The 12,433-nt window shown below is 34.4% G+C and overlaps 1 non-coding gene across 1 annotated transcript; it reads left to right on the top strand.

Moving 5' to 3' along the window:
• The first annotated feature begins 5,282 nt into the window (after positions 1–5,282).
• Trnat-ugu (transfer RNA threonine (anticodon UGU)) lies at positions 5,283–5,356 on the top strand. Its single transcript has one exon. It is a non-coding gene; the product is annotated as a tRNA-Thr (tRNA).
• The last annotated feature ends 7,077 nt before the right edge of the window (positions 5,357–12,433 follow it).

Genomic DNA, 12,433 nt, shown 5'->3' with positions numbered 1-12,433 from the left:
AATACAGAGGACTCAAGGCTAATGGGACCACAATCAATACAGAGGACTCAAGGCGAATGGGACCACAATCAATACAGAGGACTCAAGGCGAATGGGACCACAATCAATACAGAGGACTCAAGGCGAATGGGACCACAATCAATACAGAGGACTCAAGGCGAATGGGACCACAATCAATACAGAGGACTCAAGGCGAATGGGACCACAATCAATACAGAGGACTCAAGGCGAATGGGACCACAATCAATACAGAGGACTCAAGGCGAATGGGACCACAATCAATACAGAGGACTCAAGGCGAATGGGACCACAATCAATACAGAGGACTCAAGGTGAATGGGACCACAATCAATACAGAGGACTCAAGGTGAATGGGACCAGTCGACAGGGAATGCTTACTCCTCCTACACACCTGTTACCACCGCTAGTAATTTCAGGGGTCCATGGTTTGCTGGCTGGTTTGTGTGATCACAATTTATGTTGTTTAAATGATTAATGAGATCGACACTGTTTGTTATCTTCATCTCTTCCATAGATAAGATTTAAACTAGTCAATAGTCTTATTTCAATACCTTAAAGTTTTCATGATCAACAATATGAAAGGCCTTTTGAAATTTGTGACAGTGCAAATTGTCGTTTTGTACATATCGTTGTCGATAATTTCGCTTGCAACATCCTCACTAAACATATTGTTTTCCCACAGTTAGGGTTGTTTATGGATTTAATTTAGGTTAAGTAAATGTAATTGGTGTGTTAATCAAACAGACATTTCTCGTAGGCTATTTTGTACAGCGCAATTGTGAAACTATTGTTGTCCTTTACATATTGATGCTGATGACGTGTACTTGCCTTTGCTGCACATATTGTCTTACAAATGTAAATATTCTAGCAGACTGGCGACAATATGCGCCTACGCTCACTGTACTCATTGTAGCTTCACTGTTAAGATTACAGTAATGTGGATGATGATGATATCGAAAATTAAATGTTTAACTTTCATCAAATTGCTTATTTGTCATTTTTCAGTTCCAGCAAAATTATAATTGATTGCTTGATTTATTATTGTTGTTTTCCGTTCCTATCGAGATTTTTTTTTCAATCATAAAAGTTCACAATTACTGGTGAATAAAGTTCTATAATCGGCAGTCAGAGCCATCGAGCAGTAAGGATTCTTCATCATGCCAACGCCTAAGGTGACATGGGTCCTCTGTTTGAAAGTCTATATCCGAAAGACCCGAATACAGAATTGCTAATCGGTTAAATGCAAGTAGTTCTGACCGATTAACCAGTTAATCGTTATCTAGCCTGGTTTCCTGGCTCATCCTTGCCAATGCAGGAGTATTGCGGAGTATACGAAACATTAAAGGGGACAGAGAACCAGGCTAATCGTTATCAAAATACACATTTTCTTGACATTTCTTTTCAAGTATAGCTCTATCCATATACACAAGAAGATTAGAAGTTAGAAACATTCTGTTTTTCCTTGATCAGGAAACTATGTGTACATACATTTTATTTCATTTTCAATATAGACAAGAAAAAAAATTAAGAAAACCATGAAGCATGCCTGAGAAATCAAATATTGATAACGCAAGTTCTTTCTGCATTGTCCCCATAATCAAAACTAGGTCTGAACTTTCACTTAATTTACATTGTTTGTTTAATAATATAACTTAAAAGATGACGACAAAAGATAGAACACTAATTCACAGTGCTCAACGGGGATTTATTTGATATCTTTAAAAAGATACTGGACAGTCGGGTAACGACATGATGTTTTTTGAAAACAGTAATTAACACAACACAAAATGACTAATTACCCCTAATCACATTTTGGAGAACCATAATTACCATCAAATCAGCTTGAATATATATGTAAAGATGCTAAATTATCAAATTTGATGAAGAGATTTCTTTTTTTGAAATTTGCGTTCAAATTTACATATATTTTAATTTTTCCGACTAACCGATTACCACTGTTCCGACCGAGTAATCGGTTTACCATATATATATATATATATATATATATATATATATATATATATATATATATATATATATATATATATATATATATATATATATATTATACTGATATCCGCGCGGAACTTTTCATTTATTATGAGCCTCTAGCTATCCTGACCTGTAAAATTTAATAATGCAGTCAAGACAAAATGAACAATGCAGCAAGTGGGTAGTTGCAATTAAAGGTTGCTTTGGATATGCAAAGCGTACCCTCATCAATCGCGTAACAACCCTTACTTAAACTCCTCTAGTGGTTTTATTTTACAAAAAGATTAAGTAAAATGCTGTTTATCGACAAATTTTTAATTGTTCGCCTATCTCTATACTTGTTGCAAGGTTTTACTCTATTGGCAACATTTATCCTTAATTTCCTGTGGTATAATACCGATGTCTGCACAGGTCTTTTTTAAATTTTGAATGTAAATTGATTGGAAATTAGATTAAAAATACATTACGGTTAATGTTAATCATATGAGAGACCCTTCCTACCCGATCAGGATAAATTAGTTAATCCAATCAAGTAACAAAAAAGTACAATAAATGGGTTGTTACATGGTTGCCTTAGGCGCGCAAAGTGCGACCTCACCAAAAACCCTTACTTTTTTTAGTTTATTTATTTTCGCTGTTATCATAACAGTTTATTCACACAACAAAGTGCAAGATTTTCTTGAACGAGAGGTGGTAAACATCATCCAACTACAATGTATTTGCCGACAAAAAAAGTTAGACCATAGAAAACATCATTAATTTAAACTTTTTTTTCGCATGTCAAGTAATTTTTCTTGGTAGTGTCCTTCCCAACTTAAAATGTCTGGTTGTGCCCTGACAAACTGAAATTTATTCCTATGGGCCTTGCATTTTGTTTTTTTCTTTCATTTGCACAATGTATCTATATTCTAGTAGAAGTTTTGGTTTACTAGTTTACTGGTTTTTATGGTGTAATAAGAATACCTCTGAAATTTAAAGCCACTTTTAAATCGTTATGGGAAGCACATTGCAATTTTTTTCATGCATTTCACAAATTAAATGAAATATGCACCTGTCGCCCGCGTGGCGCAGTGATTAGAGCGTTTGCTCTAGAGTCGCGGAATAAGGAGTTGATCCTTACGTCGCAGGTTCGAATCCCACTGTGTGACGTGGAGATCGGTCCTTCGGATGAGAACGTATAAAACGAGGTCCCGTGTCGCAGTAGGTGCTAGCACTTAAAAGATCCATCACTGTTCAATGACCCTGAGTGCCGAGTAAAGGTCAAAATTTGCAGCTCTCTACCAACAAGTGGTGGCGTCTCCATATGAGTGAAATATTCTCGAGAGGGACGTTAAGCAATAATAACTATTATAATATTATCTACTATTTCTTTGCTCACATGTACAAACCATTGATTTATAAACGTAGAATTCTAGTTTATCTAGTTTTCTTTATTCTATTGTCTAACGTGAATTGTTGACAATTGTCTTTATTCCTATCTTGTGGTATCAGTGAATACAAATTGCGCGTGTATTCCTTGGACAAAGATTATAGCACTTAGATATACAATCGTTTTATCATGTGTTGGCCATTGCAAGCTTTAAATGTTATTATTATGATGGGTTTTTTTTAAGGGATTTCAATATATCATTTAACTCAGACGAACAACGTCTTTTCTTGGTGTGAGCATGGGACATTTTAGTTCGCCTGAACTGGAAGTTCAAGTGAGCTTTTCTGATCACATTTTGTCCGTCGTTCGTCTGTTCATACATCCGTCTGTAAACTTTTCACATTGTCGACTTCTTCTGCAAAACCACTGGGCAAATTTCAATCAAACTTGCCACAAAGCATCTTTGGGTAAAGTGAAATATATGGAGATTACGAACGGTATTCAAGCTCAAAAGTCCATTAAACAATACAAATTTTGGAGCAGAGCAAACACGGACCTCTAAAACATCAGAGGTGGGATCAAGTACCATGGAGGAGTGAGCATCCCCTGCCGACCGGTCACACCCACCCTGTGCTCCTTGTCATGATCGGGAAATAACGGAAAAATCCGTGGACAATTCAGTGTGTAAATAATGGCCTAACAATTAGCATGAAAAACGTCAGTCAGCATTTGACTTAATGAAAGATTGTATTTGCTGACAAGGTCATTGTATCGACCATAGAACTTACGAAATGACGACTTTAACGAGACTGCTGATATTCTTGTTTCATCAACTTGTTTGTCATTAACTTATCTCGATTTAGAAATTGTTCACACGTAGAGCATTCTCTTGCGTATCGAATCAACTGAAAGAAATAAACCCCGTATGCAGGCGATGAAGGTATATTGTTACATAAATAAGGGAAGTTGACGATTGAAAAGTTCAAGTCATCACGTTTATCATAAAGCTTTGTTGTTAGAATACCACTAACGTCTTTTTTCTAGTAAAATATCCAAATATGAAACAGATGCGTCCTTTATTTAAAGATCACTGGGATATATCGTATCGACGTAAGAATGTAAATAACCATTGTTAATTGACAATACGTCGTCGATATATCTAAATGTCGAGTTGGAGGCCAGAGCAAGTGTTTTTCTTCTTTTCACGTATAAGATTTTGAACAAATTCTGCTTCATATGAATACAAAAATAAGTCTGCTAATAAAATAACGGAGTGCAATTGGTACCCATGGGAATTCCAATAGATTGTTGGAAGACCTGGTCTCCAAAAACCACATAGATATTGTCAATCAGAAACTCAAGCATCTTTTTAATATCAACTTCAGAGTACTTGTGTGTACATTCAAAATGTTTTCTTAACAGAAAAAATTGCAAAAGACCAATGACAAGGTAAGTAAATTTATGAGTTCCATTTGTATTGAAAAAGCAGCTGTCAATGATATCAAAAAGCCTGAACTTTAACATATCGTGGGGAATGTTTGTATATAAAATTGAAAACTTGTAATTTTTTGTTCCCCGCTTTCACTGAAAGTGCGGAATATTGATTTGGGTCTGTCTGTCCGTCCGTCCGTCCGTCTGTATTTCTGTCTGTCTGTAACGCTTTCGTTTCCGCGCGATATCTCGAGAACCCTTGAGCTTTTGCAACGAAATTTTGCATAGCAACTCCCTATGGCCTAAGGAAGACCTTTATTGATTTTGAGGTCAAAAGGTCAGAGTTCAAGGTCGTAAATTTATACATTCCGTCTGTGTGTAACACTTTTGTTTCCGGGCGATATCTCAAGAAGCTTTTGAGCTTTTGCAATGAAATTTTATACCATAACTCCCTAGGGCCTCTCTTACCGTTCACGGTAGCTCAGTCGGTAGAGCGCTCGATCTGTGATCGGGAGGTCGTGAGTTCGAATCTCGGCCGCGACTGACCTAAGTCGATAAAAAATGGGTAGCAACTGTTCCTTCACCATGCGCTCGGCACTTCGAAGTGAAAGTTGCGGGTCCTTCGGATGAGACCTGAAAAACCGAAGCCCCGTGTCACGGCAGACGTTGGCACGATAAAGATCCCTCACTGCTCAATGGCCCTGAGTGCCGAGAAAAGGTCAAAATTTGAAGCCCTTCACCGGTATATGGTGACGGCCCAATATGAGTGAAAAATTCTCGAACTGGACGTAAAATAACATACAATTCCTAGGGCCTCTCTCACCCCTCTCAAAGTGTCCCGCCCCGTTTTTTAATTATTATTTACATGTATTGTATTAAAAGTCGCATGGCACTATTTTTAGCACAGGGGCTTGTGGAGAGTTATTACGTATAATACACGTTGTCGGCGGACATATTTTTATTACATCTATTAGAACTGTTTAGTAAAGGCTAAATTAGACACCCTGTATTGATTAAAATTTTGACAATATCAAACGTCAATATAAACATTATATGTGAGTTAATGTTTGCATTTAATTTGCACTATATTCAAGTGCATCCGTGGTCTAGTGGTATGTTGCTCGCTTAGCAAGCAAGAGGCCCGGGTTCAATCCCCGAACGATTCTCTTTTTTTATTTATTTATTTATTTATTTTTTTGGATTTACAAAATGATACTATTCATGTGAAATGAAAAAGTTATGATGTCTGGCGTGTACAAACTCATAAAATCATTATAACAGTGTGATAAATATTCTGTATATTAAAAATAATTTTCCATACACATATTAAAGAATAAGCAATGAAATCTTTATATCAATATTGGCATTTTTTAAAATTTGCTTCAATATACATGTATACATTTAATAATTCTACAAATGCAGGGTGCAGTGTGACCCCCCCCCCCCGAAAAAAAAAAAAAAAACTGCGCATGCTCTTCCTTTTTCCCTAAGCTGGGGACACAAATTCTCTGAATTAGCTTGTTATGTTGTTGATTTTGGTAAAATTTTGTGATCTAAAATTTTTAAAAAATTTTGAAGTATCCACATCTGATTTACACCACTTCTCGAAAATATTGTTGGATAGCACTCCTGAAGTTTCCTCTTCACTACTGTTAATATTTTAGTGAGAAGTAAAGGAAGACGCTTGGTAGAACACTTACTGGAGCCTGCTATGTATCTTTGTTAGGATTTTTATGAAGTTTCGGAATCCAGTATAGATATCTGATGGTAATTCAAATTCATGTTGATTGTTGGGAGTATTAAAAATATTCAAGGCGATTCAAGGTTGTTCAAATGAAGGAACAGGCTCTCTTTCAAGGGGAGATACTAGTATTTGAGAATTAGTGAAAATTTAGTAACATCTTTTAAAACTCATCACAAAAACCAATTCGCCAAAAAGTTGAAACTTTTAACAAACACTCAAATGGAAAAAAATGTGTCTCAAATTTTTAAAACTCAAAATGGATTGTAGCTATTTATAATATACACACAATATGATTGTTCGTGAAAAACTCTTTTGATAGTTCTGAACGTGTTTCCAGAATAGTCCAACTTTGAAATAAATTATTTCTATTTGAATTTAGTATAATATGTTTCATTTTGTTTAAGATCCGGAAAATCGTCGGTATGTTGCGCAGACTACTATGTAGTAAAGGGAATCTGTGTTCGTAAGTAAAGCGTTTAAATTGTAACAATCGGAGATTTGAACTAAATGTTATTTGTTTGATAATGTATTAAGATTGCTATCATTCACTTAGCATGTCCGATTGGACTCTTTGGGCCAAAGTGTAGTCACGCATGTCCCTATCCATCGTATGGTCATCGGTGTTTAGAGGGTATTTGTCACTGTCTTCAGGAACTGTGTGATTCAAAGACTGGCTGCAGAAATCGTGAGTGTAATACAATTTAGATTCAGACGTTTAGGTTCTACTAAAGGCAATGTAAGATATATTCTTTGTACAAAATAAAAATAAAAAATTCTTTGAAATAGCAGATCATTAAAAAAAATTTAGTCCAATAGTATTCAAGTTGATGTATATATTTATAAAATGCAAGCAAAAGTAAAGTGAAAGTATGTGTTACGAACGCACATAGATATTACATATTTAGCTTCAGTGCATGAAATGAGATGTTTAATCGCTAATTTGCACTTTATAACTATATGTAAAATAATTTGGACGTAATTTTGCCACTGAATACTTGTGAATAACAGGACTAGAATTTTGTTTTAAAAATCTGCTATTGCAAAGTGCATTTTTATTTCTTGATTTCTATAAATAATTTCCCTTATTTGGAAAAATGTTAACTCAAACACTTTTTTTACAACATCATACTATGACTGTCTGGGGTTGAAGTTCGCAGATCACAACAGTTAGGAAAATTAAAACAATTTGGACACTCTTAAAAAAATTGCCTTTAGCAGAACCTTAGTTTATTTTATTTTGGTTGATTTTAGATATCATGCTCAAAATGAACAGGATGGCTAGCGCTACAATACATGCAAGTTATTGAAGAATGTTTTTATAATACCAGCCATATGTATTTTCATTTAATTGATTCAAACTATTATTGAAATATTATAAATTATATATTTAGATTGTAATTGATTATGCCTAAAACAATGATCGCAACATTTTACTATTTTTCGTGTTCGTCATTATTATATTTCCCAAAGAAATTACTGTAAACGTTGTTATTTTGACGAGTTGAAAAATTGACGATTTTTTGTTTACGAAAATTGACGAGTGTTAATTTTGACGAAATATTGAATCAAGAGTTGTATATATCTTTGATTTCACAAGATTAAAACAAAAATGAATACAAAGAACTCCTAAAAAAAAAAACCAGTTTCAAAACTAGTACTCAGAGTAAGTTCGCCAGAAGCTAGAGGACCAAAAACTTGATGGATTCATTGGCTTAGTTGACTTCAGAACGTCTACGATTAAGCCGCTCTGTGCGAGTTCACGATGTTTTAAGGAATGACCGCGACTTCCACGGGAACTCATTTACAAGCGTTTTCATCAATAAAATTTAATTGTGCTTGTAAAAACCATCTACAGTGTATAAGATTTGATTGAATTAATTGCTCTTTTGTACTAGTCTTTGTTTTCATTATACGAAACCGATTGCCTGAGGTGACAAAGTAGGTCAAACACGGCGTGATAATTACTCAAAGTTAGAATGTTGTGACCATGGGTAATAATAGTATATGACATACTCAATGGTTTTTAAACTGTGATTATATGTTTTCATAACTATTTACAAGAAAATTAAACAGTAATTTTAATCTAGTTTTAATGGGGGAAGCCGAGAAAATTAAGCGGTAAAGTTGTACAACGGTCAATGTCTGTTGTGACGCTATATATATGATATGAAGTTTGACGAGTGGAAATTTTGACGAGAAAAGAAAAATCGTCAATATAGTCAAAATTAGCACGTCGTCAAAATTTCCACGTTTACAGTATATGTGTACAAACCTTTTTTGAAACAAAGATTGACGCTTTCTTCTTTAGAATTTTTACTCATGTATTTCTCATAGACAATAATAAAAAGTCCATTTTTATTGAACTAAAGAGCGTTCAGCACTCAAAACTATGACAACTTCAACAACATCAAGAAATGAGTCTTCTGTTGAATTTGAAAATGTCACCATCGGTGGAAAGGAAATAAGACACCTCAACAAAATAAATGATTCTGATGAGAAGGATTTTTCTTCTAAACCGAATGGTAACCACTTTATACATATGTGCAAAATTAGGTATCAATGCGCTTTTGAAGGGGGGGGGGGTTGAAAATCAAAGCATGCCATTATAAAAATGCTTTTTAAAAAAATCTTATCATTTATGAGATATGCAATATATATACTTCTACACATGTATGTACAAAATGTTATCATCTTTTTTTTTTGCATATAAAATTTATGACTTTTTTTACGGTAAAAAAATAGGTCTGAATTTTTTTTCGGGATGGGCCTGCGGCCCTCCGGTATATAAAAATCGGGAAGCTGTGGATTTGATTTCTTTCAACAATGTGCAGGATGGAGAGTACATATGCATGTAGGTGCAAAAAAGGAGTTATCTAATTTTGAAAAAAATATACTTTAATTTTATTATTCTTACATAAATATATTGATAATCTTGTTTATTATAAATATTTCTTGATTTATCTCACAAGATTTTGAATCAAACATGTTTTATTTCCTTGGATAAGTTGGTTTTTCGAAAACTGCATGTTGTGTTTTTCCTCGCAATCCTTTGTTTTTCTATTAAAATTTAAATTTTTTCATAAATAAATTATGTTAATCGTTATCTTCTTATTTCATTTTTCTAGCCGAAATGCCTCCAAAAACTAAGAGTACTAAGTGGAATTCTAGGAAATACAACCGACGGGGTGTAGAACGAAGAGATCAAAACCTAATGCGGATTTGCCAGCAACTAAATTCAGGAACCGACTGTTTAGAAACAATGTCTATTTAGTTCAGAAGAATATTTGGTTACCAATAGCCTACAGATGTAGTCAGTCCCACACAAGAAATTCTACCTCCCACATCTGTCCTCGCCTTGGTACTAGCATTGCTTGTGAGAGCATTGGGACATTTGGTTATTGCTTGACAATAGAGACAAAAGAGCTGGTTACATGAGAGCTTGCTAAGTCCGGTGAAAAGATCGAATTCATTAGTAGATGGACTGATGTTATAAGTGTATGTCAATATATATGCTTCAGCCCACCCCAATTTATTTCAATGTAGTCTGAAATATTTACATGACATAAGTCTGCAGGGGGCATCAAGATGTGGGAAGGCAATCTGGGGTGAAAGAAATATGATGAGCAATTCAGACTCCGCAGCAGTTTCGATCCCACATATCATGGTCTAAAGTAGACTACGAGTTATGGTTGAGTTTATGACCTCGACTGCACAACCTTGAGTATTCAAGCCACATCATATAAGATTCTCAGTTGAGTTAAAGTCACCTTAGAATGTGGCTTGTTTTCTTGAACCACTTTAATTGGGTTGCTTATTTTTCCAGATACATTTTGGGAGGATTCTAGTATGTTGCAATTCTTTACAGATAGTGCAGTTGTGATTTTCTTTTTTTTTTTGGGGGGGGGGGTTGCAACATAAGGAAAGTCCAGTTACTTTCCCTTATTAGTAGTATAAATACCCTATCTTCCAGGTCAAAACGAATCATGAAATTAATACGAAATCTTCTTTTAAGACTCGTGTTAAATGGTATTGTGTTTAGACTAAACACATATTTAGTTTGGATAAAGAAATTGTAGATCTTGTGATCTTGTGAATAAATTACAAATTCAGGTTAACAGTTTGCTAGATTCTTCAATATCCAAGAACACCAAGTCATCCTATGAAACGGGACTGAAGTCTTTCTTTTATTTTTTTGTAAAGAATATGATTATGTTGTTGTTCAGTCTGTTTGGCATACAAGACATACATGTATTCATATTCTACAACTGGATCCTACCTGTCAGTTACCTGTAGTTATCAATGCAAAATTTAAAATTGGGATGATAAAACACGAAAAATTATTGTTGTTAAGCTTCTTGAAGATTTAAGGAGATTGATCAAGTCTATTGATGCCAGGCTGTCTACACCATTACAACATCTTCAAAAAAGTAAAAGTTTTTCCATGCATTTGTTTTGATATCTATGAAGCAAGTTGTTCAGAGCTGCATAACTGCGGCCCTAGGGTATATAAAAATCGGGAATAATTTTTAATTCAACAATTTTTCGGATTCTGAGTAGGTGAAAAGAAAGAGTACAGTTATTTTGAAAATATCCTTTAATTTACTGCACATGTCGTAAATATCACACCCATTCAACCCATTCTTAGATTTTATCAATGTTGAGGGTTTCTGTTGTTTTTTTTTATTCAGCATCAAGTTGTTCAAGAATTCCAGGATGATTTACTGAAACAACCTCGTGGCATAAAGTGATAGGACGTTTGAGGACAACAAAACAACTGAGGCCTACTCAAACCTGGTTTATTACTGTGAATTTGATGAGGAGAACGTGAAATCATTGTGTATTTAATAAAAATTTGATTCTTGATGTTGATAAACAAATGTGTGCATTTTATGCAAGATATACACCATTTCAAACAGTTTTAATTGCTTCAATAGGAACCTATCCGTGGATAACCTGGAATGGTCATTTTAACATATTTTGTGTACATATGATGAAAGCTGTTGCAATTTATGTTAATTTGATTATTTTGTTTTGGTTTGCCAAAAACGTGTTGGGTTGAATGACATCCCTTAAAATGATATATATTCCATGGCCAATGTTCGCCAAATAAAATTTAAAAAAAAAAATTATTTTTTCTCTGTATAGATGAATTTGTTTTCTGATCAATATGAATCTTTGTATAAACGTTAAAATTTGCTTTCGTTCAAAATGACAGCTCCCTTTGCAGAAAAATAAAAACAAAAAACTTCATCATATCTGCGTTTTAATATTTAGCAAAGCAGGTTACAACATTATCTTCGTTGGTAAAGCTTATTTTTTATTGGTATATTAGAGGAACCTGGATTTAATTCTGCAACTGATAGTCCAACTTAAACCTATAGTTTCCTTGTCCTTTAGATAAGGTCAAACATGCCCAAATGATCTTTGGTCAAGGTCATGACAAACCCACAGCTCGTGTATAAACCTTGAGTAAAGTAGAAACTTTCAAGTCTTTTCATTAGAGTATTATAGAATTGCGCAAATTGAGTATTCTTCTACCGGTGACTTTGAACCCGTTCAAATGACCTTCATTGAAATGTTATGGACCAGACAAGATTGGATGGACATATTGATGGATGAACCGACGGACAAGGTGATTTCTAAATCCCCTCCAAGTTTCGTTAGTGGGAGATATAAACTTGAAATTGATTTACATTTATAACTCAATAATAGTAAATTAATGAGCAAGCTAGCGAAGCGGTATTCAATTTGTCAGCACGGCCAAGTGTGTTATAAGACCGACAACATCCAAAAATAAGAATTCAATGCTTAAATGATTATTTTATGCCTGGTGATGTATTTTACATGCTAGGTAGAGCATGTGTTGGCTCTCTTAC

The sequence above is a fragment of the Saccostrea echinata genome, unplaced genomic scaffold (genome assembly GCF_033153115.1).
Source record: "Saccostrea echinata isolate AGI-Se365-2 ecotype Australia unplaced genomic scaffold, CSIRO_AGI_Sech_v1 ptg000056l, whole genome shotgun sequence".
NCBI lineage: Eukaryota > Metazoa > Mollusca > Bivalvia > Ostreida > Ostreidae > Saccostrea > Saccostrea echinata.
Note: the sequence above shows the minus strand (reverse complement) of the source record. Positions and strands in the feature narration are given on the sequence as shown.